Source organism: Setaria viridis, chromosome 8 (genome assembly GCF_005286985.2).
Source record: "Setaria viridis chromosome 8, Setaria_viridis_v4.0, whole genome shotgun sequence".
NCBI lineage: Eukaryota > Viridiplantae > Streptophyta > Magnoliopsida > Poales > Poaceae > Setaria > Setaria viridis.
This window is the reverse complement of record NC_048270.2, coordinates 32,852,722-32,861,039: the sequence shown is the minus strand read 5'-3', so window position 1 is coordinate 32,861,039 and position 8,318 is coordinate 32,852,722.

Below are 8,318 nucleotides of genomic sequence, written 5' to 3'. Positions count from 1 at the left end.
TTGATGACCCAGTTGCTTCCGGTTGCACTGAGGGGTGTTCTACCAGAAAATGTCCGGTTGCCGCTCGTAAAGCTATGTGCGTTTCTCAATGCGATTTCGCAGAAGGCAATCGATCCATCCAAGCTATCAAAGCTACAGAATGATGTGGTGCAATGTCTTGTCAGTTTTGAGTTGTTATTTCCACCACCCTTCTTCAATATTATGACGCACTTACTGGTTTACCTAGTAAAAGAGATTGGTATTCTCGGACCTGTATAACTGCACAATATGTGGCCTTTCGAGAGGTCCATGGCAGTCATAAAAAACTATGTTCTTAATCGTGCCCATCCAGAAGGAAGCATCGCCAAGGGATATGGAACAGAGGAGGTGATCGAGTTTTGTGTTGATTTTATTGATTCAATTGACTCGATTGGGGTTCCAACTTCACGCCACGAGGGGAGGCTCCGAGGAATGCGCACCCTTGGAAGGTAATCAACTTTGAGCAATGATACTGATTTGTTCGACAAGGCACACTACACTGTTCTACAACAGTCATCCTTTGTGTCTCCGTATATCGAGCAGCACAGGCAGATGGTAGCTTCCAAAAACCTGACCAAATCCGATGCTTGGCTTACCCGTCATCACATGGAAACTTTTCCCTCCTGGTTGCGCCAACAACTTATGGGTAACTCTGAGATTCCAAGGCTAGGAGATATGGGAACTCGAATATGGACCGTTGTACATTGGGTGAATCTAACTGCCGTAACCAAAGATCAGTACGGAATGACAATAGTAGATCTGAGCAAGACTGGATACAGTGATGACCCATTCGTACTTGCCAATGATGTGCATCAGGTGTTCTATGTGAAGGACATGTGTAGCAAACCCAAGAGAAATCCAGAAGAGACATGGGAGCCAAAGTGCCACATAGTTCTTCCAGGTAAAAAAAAAATCGTAGGAGTCGAGGATAAAACAGACCAATCAGATGATTATGATCAGTTTGATGGCATGCCTCCATTCGCCGTTGAAGTTGATCCAAGCATCCTGCTATCCAAAGAAGAGGCTCCGTACTTACGCCGCGATCATGATCAAGGAACTTTCGTGAAGAAGAAATTTTACAACGTTGTATTGTAATGCGCTAAATTTACATGACTTTTGTGTATTAATTGATACAATTTTTAATTTACCCTATGTATGATTTCATGTGTTCTTAAATTTGTTAGGTGAAGATTTTTTAGATAAACATGAACAATGTTAAACACATACATACATGGATTTTTCTACGCATTGAAATTATTTAATTGAATAATTTCTTGATCACAGCGATGTAGTAAAATAAATATTTTAGAGGCTAAATAAACTGGTATAGAATTAATGACTAAATCACACTTATTGTCAATTTACTCACTAATTAAATATATTTTTGCATGTACAAAATATGTGAAGGTTTTTGTTTTTCATCCTGAAATGCAGTGAAAAGATAAATAAAATCCATTTCGAAAAAACTGGCGGGAGAAGAAAACTAGGAAAAAGACCTTTTGTCCCGTGTGCCAACAGCAACTGGGACAAAAGGCCCCCCTTTTATCCCGTGTCCCATGTGGACGTACCCTTTTATCCTGGTTGCCAACTGCAACCGGGATAAAAGGTCCCCCCTTTTATCCCGGTTGGTGGTGGCACCCGGGATAAAAGGGTAGGCTCCCAGGCTCACCTGGTGAACGCACCCTTTTGTCCCGGGTCCCGTTACCAACCGGGATAAAAGGCCCCTTTTATCCCGGTTGGTGATAGGATCCGGGACAAAAGGCCCTTTAGTCCCGGGTGCCAATACGAACCGGGATAAAAGGGGGGGGGTTAAAAGGCACTGTAGCCCCTTCTACCCCCCATGCCAGTTACACTTAGCAAAATTTTTGCCAAGTCCCGCGCGCGCTCTGCTCCGTCGCCGCCCGCCCGCCTGCCTCGCCGGCCGCCGCCGCCGTCGTCCCCCATTGCCTCGGCTATCGTCGTCCCGCCGCCGACCGCGTACAGACATCCTCCTCCTCCATCGCCCCGGCCGGCCCGCCTCGATCCTCCTCCGTCGCGCCCGGCCCCTACCTCGTCGCCGCCTCGTCGCCCCTCGTTGCCACCTAGTCACCCCGGGTCACCACCTCGTCGCCGTCCCGCCTCCGCCGTCCCGCGCGCCTTCGCTCCATCGTCGCCTCCGCCGTCCCGCCGCCCCGGCCGGCGCTATCCTGCCGCCCCGGCCACCTCATCGCCCCGGCCACCGTCGACCGCGCGCGAGAGGTCCGCCGCGCCGGCCCGCACTGGCACCGGGAGTACCGCCTTGCTGACGCAAGCGCACCGGCTTGCGTCTGCAAGGGCCTTTTTTTTAAGTTAGAAAATAAATAGGTTGTAATTAGGTAGAAATTCAATAGATTTTTGTATATGTGTTAGAAAATCAAATTAGTGTAAATTAGTAGTAATTAGTAGTAATTAGGTTCGTCGCTCCGCCTAGGTTAGAAATGAATCGTGTTTCGTCGTGGTTCCGTCCCCGCCTCCGCCGTTCCGCCGCCCTGACCGCCGCCATCCCAACCTAGGCACCGTTCGTGGTTCCGTCCCCGCCTCCGCCCTTCAGCCTCCGTCGCAAATTCATGTTATTGCTAGAAATTCCAATAAATATGGACAAATTAGTAGAAATTTGGTAGAAATTAATCGTTGCTGCGGCCACCTCACTCTGTCCCTGCCTCCTTTGTTCCACCCCCCCGGCCTCCGCAAATTCATGTTATTGCTAGAAAATCGTAAAAATTCATGTTATTGCTAGAAAATCGTAAAAATTCATGTTATTGCTACAAGTTTGTAAAAAATCATGTTATTGCTAGAAATTCGAAAAAATTCATGTTATTGCTAGAAACTCGTACAAAATTCATGTTATTGCTAGAAAATCGTAAAAATTCATGTTATTACTAGAAAATCGTAAAAATTCATGTTATTGCTAGAAATTCGTACAAAATTCATGTTATTGCTAGAAATTCGTACAAATTCATGTTATTGCTAGAAATTGGTCACAAAGTACTACTAATTTGTTGAAATTTGTATAAATATTCCGAACTTTGTGGGATTCATGTTATTTTATGATTTCATGTATATACCCTTATGTACATATAACTAAGGCGATTTCTATGACTATCATGTATGATTCCATGTATGTTTCAATCAATAGTTGAAATGACAGACAATGAGACCGCAAGGTATATCATGGAGCAGATAATCGCTGGTGATGGTAGTGGCGACAACCTTCCACTATCGTACACGGATGAAGAGGGCACCCAGGCGGACATGTTCCTCAACATGTCCGCCGATGGGAATAAAGAGCAAGAGCCCCAGCAACACCTTGCCGTGGCGGAAGGTTCCGGCGAGGTATATATAACGATTCCTGTATTGTTTCACGCCACCGTTACTACTAGTACTAATTAACGAATCTTGAACTGTTAGCCCTCTGGATCGACGCAAGGGCAGAAGACCCGAGGTCATACAAAGGTGATGGAAGGGAGGCTTGTCATCACGGAAGTGACAGAAGAGGGCAGGCCGGTTTCTCCCGAGAAAGTAGCAAAGAAGTACGTGAGTCAGATCGGGGCAATCGTCCGGGACAACGTGCCTATCAGCATCAGAGAATGGAAGGGCAGAAGCACTAATCCGTACGCCCTCCCGGAGATAGAAAAGAATATGTTGTGGGAAGACGTCAAGAGACATTTCACATTCCCCGAAGGATATATTGAGAAGGATGTGAAAGCGTGGACGCTGAAGAAGATGGCTACACAATTCTAGACATTCAAGAAGATGCTGGATACCCACTACATTAAGAAGGGCCGAACTCCAGACTTCAACGCGTGGCCAAAGTTGAGGGACCACTGGGATGCATTTGTTGAATATAAGAGGAGTGAAGATGGTGTGAAAAAGATCATGACCAACGCAACAAATGCTAGTCAGAAGGGCTACCATCATCATCTGGGGCGAGGTGGGTATGGCTCAGCAATTCCCAAGTGGAGGAAGATGGAACAAGATCTGATCGAACGGGGAATCGTACTTGCAACTATTGAATGGCCCGAACAATCAAAAAATTGGTACTACGCTCATGGAGGCTCCCTGAGCCAAGAGGATGGGACGTTGATTTTCAATGACACAATACGTGAGAACGCCGAACATCTTGTGAAGAACATTGAAGATTCTAAGGCTAGGAGGTTGAAGGTGGACCGAGAAAATGATGAGCTCACATTGGCCCTCGGTAATCCGGAGCACCCAGGATGTTGCCGAGGGTTCGGGGTCATTCCGTGGAAGTTTTCTTTCCGAGGCGACAGCGCCTCGTACACAAGCCGGAAGCGAAGAAAGGAACAGATCAAGGAGAGCTGGCGGCAGATGCTAGAATCCAAAGTGCAGGCACAAGAACAAAGAATGATGGAGGAAATCAATCGTCGAGTGGCCCACGCAGTTGCGGAGTTGGCCCAATCTGGAGCATTGCCGAATCCTGACAACGCCAGCCCTTCTCAACGCCTCTTGAGCAGTTGTGCTTCTACAGGGGTCCCCGATGCGCAGACGCCCAGGTTACCCGTGGAGGAGCAATGGTTCCCCGTGGATGCCATCACGCAACGGACCTCATGTGAGCTGCATGCACTGGTCGGCAACCTCACTATTAAGGTATACTTATACATAATATTTATGCAATCTTGTCAATTGATCCACGCCTCGAGATTGGAGTTCAACTTGTTTACTTCTGCTATATGTACAGGTAGCGTACGGGAGTGCGTTAGCAACCCTGGCGGGGCAGAGCAGTCATGGCATGGAGATTCCACCTGGCTACGCCAGCGTCCGCGTAGAGCAAATAGTTGATAGCCAATATGAAGGTCTAGAGCTCGACCTCCCGGGAGGTGACGGGGAAAAGGCACTAGCAGATGCGCTTCATGGGATCATTCTATGGCAAAAATGCTACATCATTATTCCCGTCACGGAGCCATCTCCTAAGAGCTCAAGACCGCTCCCCGTAGATCCCCAGCAGCGACCTTCACCTCATACCTCGAGACTGTCATCTCCTACACAATCTGCACCAGGACCGTCCCTTCCATATATATTAAGGTCTCCATCTCCACCACATCCTGGTGGTGGGAGTGACGATGACAATAACAACACCACTCCCCAATCACCGTCACCAGCACCAAGAGTGGCCCCCATGAAGGAACCTGCACCACCACTAAAGAAGTCACGAGCACCGCCTCCCAAGCAAAGACAGAGAAAGAAGAAAACAAAGGAGCCTGAAGTGACTCGTAAGGAACGCTGGGAGGCAATGTCTCATGCGAAACAGTGGGCAGAAATCTAACGAGAGGCCAGTGAGTGGTTCAAGAAACAAGCCGAAGAAAAAAAAGCAAGGGAGATGGAGCCACCACTAGTAAATCGAAGAGATTTAAACTTTTTTATCAGGATGGAAGAAGGAGCCAAGAAAAGGATACCACTCTTATCAAACTATGAACAGGCTTTAGTAAAGGCTGATGAAAAGGATAAAAGGAAAGGAAAGTCATCTTCCAGCGGTGCTGTCTCCGACCTCAGCCATTGATCAAAAAAAGACACTCAACGGGTAAAAGCAATGCCCTTGCATCAACAAGCAGAAGTATTGAAGTTCATGCAAGAAACAGGTCTGGGACTTGATGAATGCCTAGGGCAAGTTGAGACGCCAACTGCACTGCCCCCTGAGCCGAGATGGCCTTATGAGCTAGGCAAACCTCTAGTAAAGCCTTCATTGGTACGGAAGCTATCAACAAAGATGTACGCATTCCATCAATGGTACATGATGGCATCCGCCGACTCGAGGGAGATGCTCGGCCTGAAGGTAAAACCGATAGATTTTCACGACGAAGGTGAGAAAATGCTGTGGCTAGACTTCAAGGATATATACGAAGTGTACCATCATGATGCCCTAGACGTCTCTCTGATCAGCGCTTGGGTTCTGTAAGTGTCCGTTTATCTCTACATGTAAATTTTGGCGTGTGTCACCGTACTAACTTCGTCTTCCATTTCATGTAGGATGCTAATTCAGACATGCCGTCGAGAGGCGTACCTACATATAGGCTTCATGGATCCATCTGTAGTTAACCAACAACATATACAATTAGCGCCGGAAAAAACCTTGGTGGAAGTATACAATTTCCTAGACAAACAAACATTCAAGGATTTCATACTACTTCCATACAACTTCAAGTAAGTGTGTGTATACCGTCTACTTTCGATGTCTTTTTCCTTATCTCTACATGTTAGTTAGCTCTAATATGCATGAATATTTTACGCACGCAGCTTCCACTGGATCCTTATTATAATTGAGCCTGAACGAAGCCATGTCACTGTCTTCGATTCGTTGAGGAAAGATCCGGTGGAGTACCAAGAAATGCAAGACATGCTAGGCTTGTAATAATTCTGGACCTTTATCTCTATGCAAAAGTTTGTTTCCTAAATTTTATCCCTGTTACACTATATCATTCATTATTCTAATCCGCAGCGCATGGAAACAATTCATAAGGACACACAAAGGTCCATTCAAAGAAAAACTTACATGGAACACAAACTTCCCAGTACGTATGAAGTCTGCACATTTATTACATTGTATAACAAGAATATTTCATAACTTATTTTTTTCTGCACTGAAGTGCTTAAGACAGGAACCCGAGAATAATCTATGTGGCTACTACATCTATGAGCGCATGCACAGTTTTATGGGACCCAAGGGACTAAAGATGACGCCGCACAACTTTAAAGTACGTAAAATAAAACTATTACTAGTTAATTATTTTCTAGCTCCGTATATGTATTTGTTCGTGTAACATTCACAAATTTCCAAATTATAGATGTTAAATATTTAACAAGGACTCTTGAAGGAAGAAAGAGTAGCGGCAATATGTGAAGGTCTCATTGGATTCCTAATGGACGAGGTGGTAGATCCAAAAGGCGAATTTTATTATGATGGACGACAATTAGACACTCCGATCAGCAACACCTCGACGGGAAGATTGTAGATAGATACTTTGATTTATTTGTTGATCGATTTGTACTAGTTGAATTGTGTATATGAATTGTGTATAAGAATTGTGTATATATATAGTAATTGTATAATTACAAATCCCATTCGTTTAAATACTAGTTGATTTCATTCTAAAAAAATCTCAACTACTAAAGGTTAACAAAAGGGCCGCGGTACTACGTACGTGATGCATGCATGAAAAATTCAGGCGCCAGGCAGTGCCATGCAGGGCGCCATATAGTCCCGGTTGGAATCCAGCCGGGACTAAAGGGCCTGTCCCGTGCCTAGCGTGGCAGGCCCTTTAGTCCCGGTTGGTGACACCAACCGGGACTAAAGGGGGACCTTTACTCCCGGTTAAAAGACCCGGGACTAAAGATCCCCCCTTTTGTCCCGGTTGGTTTATCCCGGATGGATTTTTAGGAGATATGCACCCTACCAATCGGGAGTAAAGGTCAATTCTCTACTAGTGGTAGGAGGGTCTATGGGGGTTGGGTGGGGTCGGGGTGGTGAGGCCGATGCGGTGGGCCTTGGAAGGCATGTCGGCGGGGGGAGGAGGGGGTTGGAGGAGGAGGTGTGCGGCCTGGGGCTGGGGCGATGTGGTGTTGCCGAGGAGGGTGGTGGGTGTTGGGGTGTTGTCGGCGGCGGCGAAGATGGTCTTCCAGCTCGTCACGGTTGGAGGACCGGAGCTCGGTGCGGTTGGGGTTGAGCTCGGCCTCCTGCGGCGGCATGGTAGCCGGCAGGCCGGTGTGGCAGAGAGAGAAGGAGAGGAGAGAAGGGAGAAGGGAGAAGGGTAGGTAGGCACACAGGGTCAAAATCGTCTATTCATAGGCATTTAACGGTTCACAGATGGAAAATCCGACAAAGTGTCATACAAGGAATGAAACTTACTCGGTGTCAAATAGGGAATAAAAATTTTCTAAGGGTCAAGTAATTTTTGTAGTGTCAAAGAGGGAATTCGCTCAACTTTTTATGCTAGTCTCAATGAAAGTTTCATGGAGGGTTTCATGGGGTATTAAATTTCATACCACATCAGCAATTTTGCTGACCTGATAAGGTATTTATGAGGAGAGAAGTAAAAGTTTTGTTACATACGAGAGAAGTTTAATCCCGATGACACTCAACATTTAGAGCTACCTAGTTATATATCGAGACCCAGAAAGAGAGCGCTGAGCTCTTTTGCCTAAGCGCCGTGCAGGTCAGCAGGTGTAGCCGTGCTGAATTTCCAACATTGCCGACGTGGAGCGACCAGCTGGCCGAGCGCCCATGAACAGCACGTCGGCGCTGGTGACCGAGGCGACCTGGCGATGTG